Here is an 8,631-nt window from a genome sequence, read left to right as displayed (position 1 = left end):
GGCAGGTCTCACCTTTCCCTGTACAGCTGTCCGGGCTGGCGCTGCATCCTCTGCCAGCCCCAGCTCACCTGGAGCGGGTGACATGAATGGGTGTCTGCTCTTCCATGAGCTCCCGGCAGCTTCATGTGGTGGCATCTAGCAGGCTCCTCACGGTGCTCTGCAGTCTCCCTCCAATGCTGGTAGGATTATTTTTGCCTTTTCCATGGGGCTTATAAATGTACAAATCATGGCTTGAAGCTTTAAAAACTCCCTTTTGGTATCCGCAAAGAAGAGCTTTCCTGATTTTTTCCAAGAACACTGTAGAAGTGGAAGGGGCCCCTCAGCAGGTAGTTGAACAAGGTGCATTTAAACCGAAAAAGAACATTTCCATGGGACCTGATGGATATTAAGCCTTTACACGATTTCAAAAAAAGTAGCTCAACCAATTAATACAAGAAAAAAGTCCACAGTGGGTATTAAATGCAAAGTCATTACCTCTGGCACAGGAGGCCCTGTGCCATGAGCGTGAGGGACTGGGAGATGACTGGGGCAGGCTGGCTGTGTGTTTGCCCTCATCCCATTGCCTGCCTGGACCAAACAGGGACAGCGATGGGACGCTGCACTGGGTGGACATCTGATCCAATCTGGCTGCATGCAGCCATCCTTACTGTCTGTTGTGTGCCAGCATGACCGTGGGGGGCAAAAAATTTCAGCTGATTTTAACATGATAATGAACACACTTGTAAGGGAAGTTGCATAATGTGGATTTGCTCGTCTTTACACTTCTCCCAGCCCTCTTTTCTCACTTCAGCCAGAGCCCTCACCTTTCTTGAAGTGTCAGAAGGCATGATCCATGTCATATCAAATAAAGCTCAAATCTCTTGGTTTTGCAGGAGCAGGGCCAAAAGTGAAACTCCTGTGTTTCATCTGGATTCAACCTCAGTCTCTCACTGAGATTAGAGATACCTGAAATTTGGCCCACGCTTGTCCACACGATTTACAAATCTCAGGAGCCTTGAGGCAAGTGGGGAGGCAATGTCTGATTTTTGACAAAAGCCTATGCTAGGGAAAAAACTTCTGGTTTTAGCTTAAGTCCATGCAGTTATCCCTATTCTGGATGAATCATAATGAATCCTTTATCTTAATTGTACTGAAGATTTCATTACAAGGCTCTCTTCAGAGACTATGACATAAGAAGAAGAAAAGTAAGTGGTTACAAAATATGGGAAATGCAAAAGAGACTTTTACATACACTTATGCTCTGTAACAATGGATTCCAGGTCCCCAGTAAATATTCGGTGCAGTATTTGTCTTCATTTTACAAACCCAAAAAGGTTTGGGAATTAATGAGAACACAATAGCTGGGCATTGCAAAGCATTTGTGCTAATTAGATGAGCATCTACTGAAACTCAAGGGTGAAAAGTCACATAAGGGAAGTAGCAATGAAAATTTTTCAAATTAATGCCTAAATATTGGGGTTTGGTCTATAGTAAGAACGTAAGCCTGTGGTTTAATCTTCAGAAAGGATGTCAATAAGCAGTGCTGTTGTCCAGCATTTCTGAAAATCAAACCACTGTTTAAAGACCTCAATGTGGAATTAAGAGCCTATTTAAGGTTTTGTTATTGATGCTCACCTGGTAAATATTTGAGGAATTTGCTATAAAAATATTTTTTTTCACATTTTTTCTCCGTTGAGTATAAGTCAACAAGTCTTGTGAATTTTTAAAGGCAGATGTATGTTACTCCCTGCTGTGCAGTATATAGGAACTTCAGGTACTTTATAGAAATATTCAGAAACTATAGAGACTTGCGTATGGGTTGTTGCTATTTTTCCTAAAACACATTAGTTAGGTGTTAATGTTCTGATCTTGCAAATATTTATGCCAATAAATAACTTGAGTCAAAGGGGAAACATTGTTTACACATGTAACATTAGTTACAATCACAAAAATGTGCAGGACTGTGGTTTTATCTTGTAAGTGTTCACTTGCTGAAATTAAAATCATAAGAGGTCACGATCCTATTAACAGTGTACATTTTGACAATATCATTTGGGATATTTTATCTCATAGGGCGCCATCAGTAATTTAATAGCTTGTTATTGAGGCAGCTCTATTGCAACCAGGTGGCAGGACTATTTGTACCTTCTGCACGAAGGAATACAGGATAACCCGTCTGACTCAGTCTCCCTTGTGTTTCATTGCAGTTACCCACAACTGGTCTGGGATCTCAACAACAGAATTCTGTTCACCAGGCAATGTCAAAGCAAAAAGTCCAATATTTTTTTACAAATATGACGGGCTTGATTAAATCTAGTTTGACAGCTGCTTTTAACAGTAAAAAAAAAATATAATAAATCTGATTAAATTCAGAGAGACCCATTGCAGACTAGCAGAGCAGACGAGAGTTTGCGAACTTTCAGGGGCTCTATTTCCATTAACTGGTTTGGCTAAGGCAGAGTAGAGACTGAAACCCTGTTCTCTACATATACAGGCAGAACAGCCTGACTCTTTAGATTACTTTACTCTTCACTTTCCACATTTTCTGAGTAGCCCCAAGGATAATGTGTACTCCTGACACATTAGTACGTGTTGGGAATCAAAGCAAAAGCATCCAGTACTGCAAGCTTTTTAGAAGAGCAGCAGCACCGCACAGCGAGTACATCCATGTACTGGTATTGCATTCTTAACAGTAATGTATCTAAAGAACAGAATTATGCAAAACAGAACCAATCACTAAACACGTTTTCATGCTAGGAACTCTTCATGAAATGGTGACCTCTTTTTCTTAAAGAGAATGTATCCGGCTACCTACCAGGTTATTACAGCATCAGAGTTGCATCATTCCTAAGTATACCACAAGAGAGCACCAATATAAGAGCATCAGAACAATGAAAAATGACAGTGAAAATTATTATGTGGGATGTAACTCTTGCCATATGAAGCAATCTGTTTCCCACTCCTTTAGGGCAACCAGAGTATGCTTTCAGCAATCTTGCTTCATTACCTGGCAAAGCAAAGATTACAAAGCTTTTAGAAAACAGCCTGAGATGGGATGGGAGAACCCTTTTTAAACTCTTTCAGGACTGTTTCAGTCCCTGGTGAAAATTTGTTTTAGGTAAAGAAATTTGTTTTAGGTAAAACCAGATCAGCAGGAAATTCCTTACAAGGACTTAGAAACAAACAAGTGCTCCACAGAGCATCCTAACTTCACACACCTTAATGCAATAATTTGTTTTTAATCATCCATCAGATGGAAAATATGAGGAAAATGTAGTATAAATGTCCAAGAATAACAGCGGTTTGTTGTTTGGATTTAAAATCAAAGGAAGTTTCCATGTTGTTGAAGGTTTCCATACCAATGGGCCTGGGGGAACTCAGGGTGCGGTAGGTTTCCATCTGCCAAGAACAGGAATATGCTGCCCTTGTCCTCCTAATATCCTCCTGCAGCTCTGTGCACCGGAATGGCACTGCAAGGAGCTGTGTTAATGGGGCAGCATGGCTTTGTACACCACAGCAGACACTCCTTGGGGCGAGCGAGCCTGGTTTGAATCATTCATCTTGCTGGGATCCTTACCTACTGCCAAAGTTTTGCTCCAGCTATGCCTTGCAGCAGACTTACCCGTACCCTCGTAGGTGCCAGCAGGTGCTGGCAAGGTGCTACCCCGGGCTGCAAGCACTGGTGCTCCACTGAGCATTCAGAGGGGGAGTAAGGCTAGAGACACAGTAGTTAGAGGTCCACCTTGGAAAAATATCTCTTATTTCCACGGTGATAAAAAGAAAATTTCTCTCCCTGGTCACTTCAGGCAAGCAGTTTTGCAGGGATTTTCAAACCTGGTTTGGGATAGAAAGGAAATAAATTTTTATCATGGGGAAATGGAACACAGAAAATCTCCCACGCACCTGTCTGCTTCTTTTGGTGCCTAAATACCTTTGAAAGTCCTGCCTTGAGTGCCAAAGCTATGATGGATCACACAGTATTTCCTTTTTATTATTGCACTGCATCCTTTGGGCCTCACATTAACATAATTAGGGCCATATGGCGCCAGAATCTCTGTTGGTTCAAACTGATGCAGCTCCTTTGAAGTCAAAAAGCCTGTGCCAGTTTATACCTGCTGAAGATTTGGTTTATGGTCTGGGAAATAAGAGGGAGAGTGGGGGGAAAGGGACCCAGTTACTTTTTGTAGTTAATTAAGAATTACACAGATATATTTGCGCCCTGCTTCTGCTGTCCACCAGGAACTGTGCCTGAAGTGTCTTCATGGTTGTAATATCCTTTGCATGATTTCCTCTCAGTGTCAGCTGCTCTGCTGCTCCTTGTGACTCAGAGTATTTCAGGGGCTGTAGGTAAAACTGCGTGCTGTGAGTCAGAGCCAGCCAGCCACCTCTGAACAGCAATCAAAAACATCCCATTCACTGGGCCATAAGGAATCAGAGAATTGCTTGAGTGGCTGTAATCTCTGGGCAAAGAAATTAAACTTTCATTATTTTCTTTTCCTTTAATTCATTATGAAAATACTTGGTATTTATAACTAAATAAAATCTTATAAAAATATCTGCTGGGTAACACTGAAAAGATACCAAAACTTAGTCTGCTTAGAAGGTAAGTAATGTAAATCCAAAGCATAAGGCCCTGCAATGAGAACCAGGGAACAAGGAAATACTGCAACTGGATGAAATAAAAACTCCAGGACCAAAATTTACGCTCCTGAAACCTTATTCAAGGCATGCAGATAAAAGAAACTTAACTGTCAGAACTGTTCTAATGAACAACTACAACTTGGGTCACTGAAAGCTCTGAGCTGTCAGTACCTGGAAAACCCCGACAACTGGCACCCTGGAAAGTAGGGCTGTGATTTTGGGGCAGCTTAAATGTGGGTTTATGCACCTGCATTCTGCCCAGTTCCTGTAACAATCCTCAACTGATATTTTAATCCCAAATGCTTCCCAGCTTTGAGGTAGTTCATATTCACATGAAGCCAAGGATTAGGGCATTTCCAGGTAAATAAAGAGCAGTAAAAAGCTACAGGAATGGCTGCCAGCCCACTTCTCCCCTTGCAACAGCAGGACCATCCCTGACAGTAGCAGGAAAATACCTCATCACAACAGGGACTGCTGGATGTTGCCATTACCAGCTTCCACATGAGTGCTGCAGCCTCTGACCAGGGCAAATCTGAATTCAGCCGCTCGGTCTGGAGCAGAAGACAAAAGCACGAGGCTGCTCTCACATGGGTCAGACAACCATGTCCTGCACCCAGCCACAGGCTGAGCTGGGGGGCTGTCTGTGTCCCACCCGCCTCCCCATCTTGTGCCCAGGGCTCAGCCCCATCCTGTGCTGCAGCAGCCCAGATGATTACTGCACACATGAAATGCTCACAGGGAGTCCCACAACAGCCCGAGTTAGCACCAAAATGTCCCCAATACAGTTTCTTGCTATGAAGTGCTGTAGTTCACATGGACGATAGGATAATCTGAGTGCTCAGCTGTGGACAGCAAATACCCAAGCCAAGTCGGCAGCTCAGACATGCCTTGGCCACTTTTCAAATGCCACTCTGTATATTAGCTGAGCCACTCTGTGGTTGCTGCCTTTTAAATAACCCCTTTTAACTAGCGAGGAAGGCAAACCTTCAGTCTTAGAGACTCCTCAAGAGGTGTAGCAAAGGCGGTCTAGGACTGCGCTATGTTTTTGCAGCTCTATCAGTTTGTTTAAGAACAAGTATTACCTCTCCATGCAACACATTCTCCTCCTGTATCCTTAGATGATAACAGCAACAGCAGGATGGCCTCTTGCAGTATTGTCACCTCTTTGTGCTCTCAGGCACTATGACTTGACTGAGAGCATTTATATCACAGGCAACCAGATATAAAGGCAACTCCTGAGAAAAAGGAGAATATCAGCTTTTTTCTTGTGCTGGAAGGGAAAGAGCACCAGCACGACAAGGCACGGAGGTGCCTGCCACCCAGCCCCGGGCACTGCAGAGCCCTTGCCAGCCAGGCATAGGCGTGTGGATGCTGCTGGAGCCAGGGACGCTGTACGGAGCTTTGTGTTTGCTCTAGGTGTAGCTGATTTTCTAGACCGCATCTGTTCTCAATCTTCTGCTACTATGCATAGTTAAATATTTCACAGAGTTTTTATCAGCCAGCTCTCAGCTGGGACTGGGAGCTGGTTATTCTGAGGAATTTCCTGCTTCTAAATTAGACTATCACAGGGCAGAAAGGGCTCATCTTCAACCGTAGCTTCAGCACATGAGGACTCCTTCCATATCTCACTGTATGGCAAATTGATTTTATTTGGCCATTGCCACTTTTTAGCAATGATGAAAATCAGCAGTCTTTTGTAGGAAGACATTCAGGTTAAGCTTTGATCAGAGTAAAGAATGTGGATTTAGATGAGAGCAAAATTTGGACTACGACCTGTGTGAGTAAGTTACTTCACAAAAAGGAATTTTAAAATCCACCATCATCTCATATCTCATCAATGCAAATCAGTCTAATCCAAATAGGGAAACATTATACCATTGAGATGAACAGATTGCAAAACTCGGCTAGTTGGGAGGACTTCTAATTAGGGCAGAAGTGTAGGTCATCCAGTATGGCTGTTTAGAGTCACTTATATGATACGGGGTCATTCAGTCAGTCCCTCATTTACGGGAAGAGGGGAAGCTCTGGCTCAGCCAGGTCAGTGGGGTGAGGGATGGTACCTTCCTTGATCCTCTTCCTCCTTTCTGTGATGCAGAAAAGGTGGAGAATCATGCCCCAGGGAGTCTGGTGCACCTTGCTGAGATAAATAGCCACACATGGAGTAATTACCAACTATAGTGACTGTTTCACCAGAAAAATCAACAATTCATTCCCCGTGCTCTGCATATGTACTAATACGGATGAGGAGGTTGAATTCTAGGTACTTGTTGACTATCCCAGCTTGGAAAGTCCTAGCTTCTCTTCAGTGATTTGGTGTCGATGCTACTGTTTTAATGTGGTTACATAACTCACAGCGATTTAAACCATTTCATTACACTTGTTTTGCAGGTTATATATCGCTTTATACTTCTCAAGTACCCACCATCAAATCATCTTTGTACTTTCTGTAAGCACTCATTACATCCTGTGCCACTCCGACAATGTCTGGCAGCACCGCCACAACCCAGTTGCAGAGTAATTTGGCAAAGCAGAGTCATGCACTTACAGGTGCTGAAGAGGTCAAGAAGATTGTTTGGGGGTCAAAAGTGTATAATTCAGACCTCTTTAACACTATCCCAAACCAGTATAGAGTCAGGATAGGTGGAAGATACTGAGCTTTGACCTTCAAAACCTTTTATTTTGCATTCAGGTTTCCGAGCAGGGCACTCCCCAGGACATGGATGACTATCAGAACAGAGGTAATGCTGCTTAAATTGTAGGCAGTGGAGAAACTGGGAGTGAGAGTTGTTTTTCTTGACTGCAACAGGCCAAAGGACTGGAGTTCAACCTGCCTTCCTCCTCCCCAGAGGAGTCTCAAACTTACAGCTACCCACTGCTGCCAGACAGGAGATGTTCTGCTAGGAGGAGGAAGAAATGAGTTAGCAGCAGCTGGGCACTGTAGGACACACAGCTGCAGGCGAGGAGCCCTGGGTTTGCCTTCCTGGTCTAGCTTTATGCTTTGCCTAATGCTGGGATGATATAAGATGCTCCTGGCAAGGGAAAGACATGCCTTTCCATTTGCTCACAGTGTGGACCAGGTCAGACCTAGGCTGGCTTACCCCTTGCTGAGAGTGCTGCCAGCTCTGCCCCAAGCTGTGGTGTTTCTGCACTCACTCAAGTGTTGAGGAAGCCACCAATGCTGTGGCATGATTACTCTGGAGTGTCTCCTAGCCTTTGTGCCTTGTGCTAGGACTGCAAACAAATGACCCATAAGTAGACCGCGGCTTGAGAGGAGGCTAACTGAGCAGGGTGAGGGAAGACACAGGACGTGGAATGAGAAATTGTTGAAGATAACAAACAACAGAGTGCATAGCTAACTGTATCCATAATCCCATATAAGTTTTTTCTGTCTGGCAAAGGAACAGGTGTATGAAAAGGTGGAGCATTCTGGAGCATACCACCATGTTGGTGCCTATGCCAGGCTGGCACATTGGCATGCACCTGCCAAGTCCTACCCAAGCCCGTCACAGACACCAGCGCCAGCAGTCTGGACCTTGCCTTGTTCTACTTGGTCTGGCTTCCACTCCCATTTTCTGTCTTACACCAGTTAGTAGAGTAAGTACCTATGCGTTTCTGAAACGCACCAGGTCCCAGCAGTGTCCACCTGCAGGTGACCGAATTCCCCAATATAAACTGACCCAGCCTATTTCTTGCTTGAGTCCAAACACACTGAGCTTGTCATCAATGACTTTTTTATCATAATATGGGCACCTTACTCCTGGGCCCAGGTCCCTGTCATCTAACTTTCAGCACCAGGCAGAGGTGTATGAGGTCAGAGCAGAGCCACCTTTGCTTTCTCAGGGAACCATGATGGGAGGGGAAAACTGTCAAACTCCTTTGGACCTCCTATCACTGGTATAATACTATTAAGCTGGAGTAGCATAAGGCTTAATTAATTGCTGTTTGCAAAGACCATACAGATAATTTGAAGTGCAAGTTGATCTATTAACCTGAAGAACTAGTCTAATTAAA

The sequence above is a fragment of the Falco biarmicus genome, chromosome 6 (assembly GCF_023638135.1).
Source record: "Falco biarmicus isolate bFalBia1 chromosome 6, bFalBia1.pri, whole genome shotgun sequence".
Classification (NCBI taxonomy): Eukaryota; Metazoa; Chordata; class Aves; order Falconiformes; family Falconidae; genus Falco; species Falco biarmicus.
Note: the sequence above shows the minus strand (reverse complement) of the source record.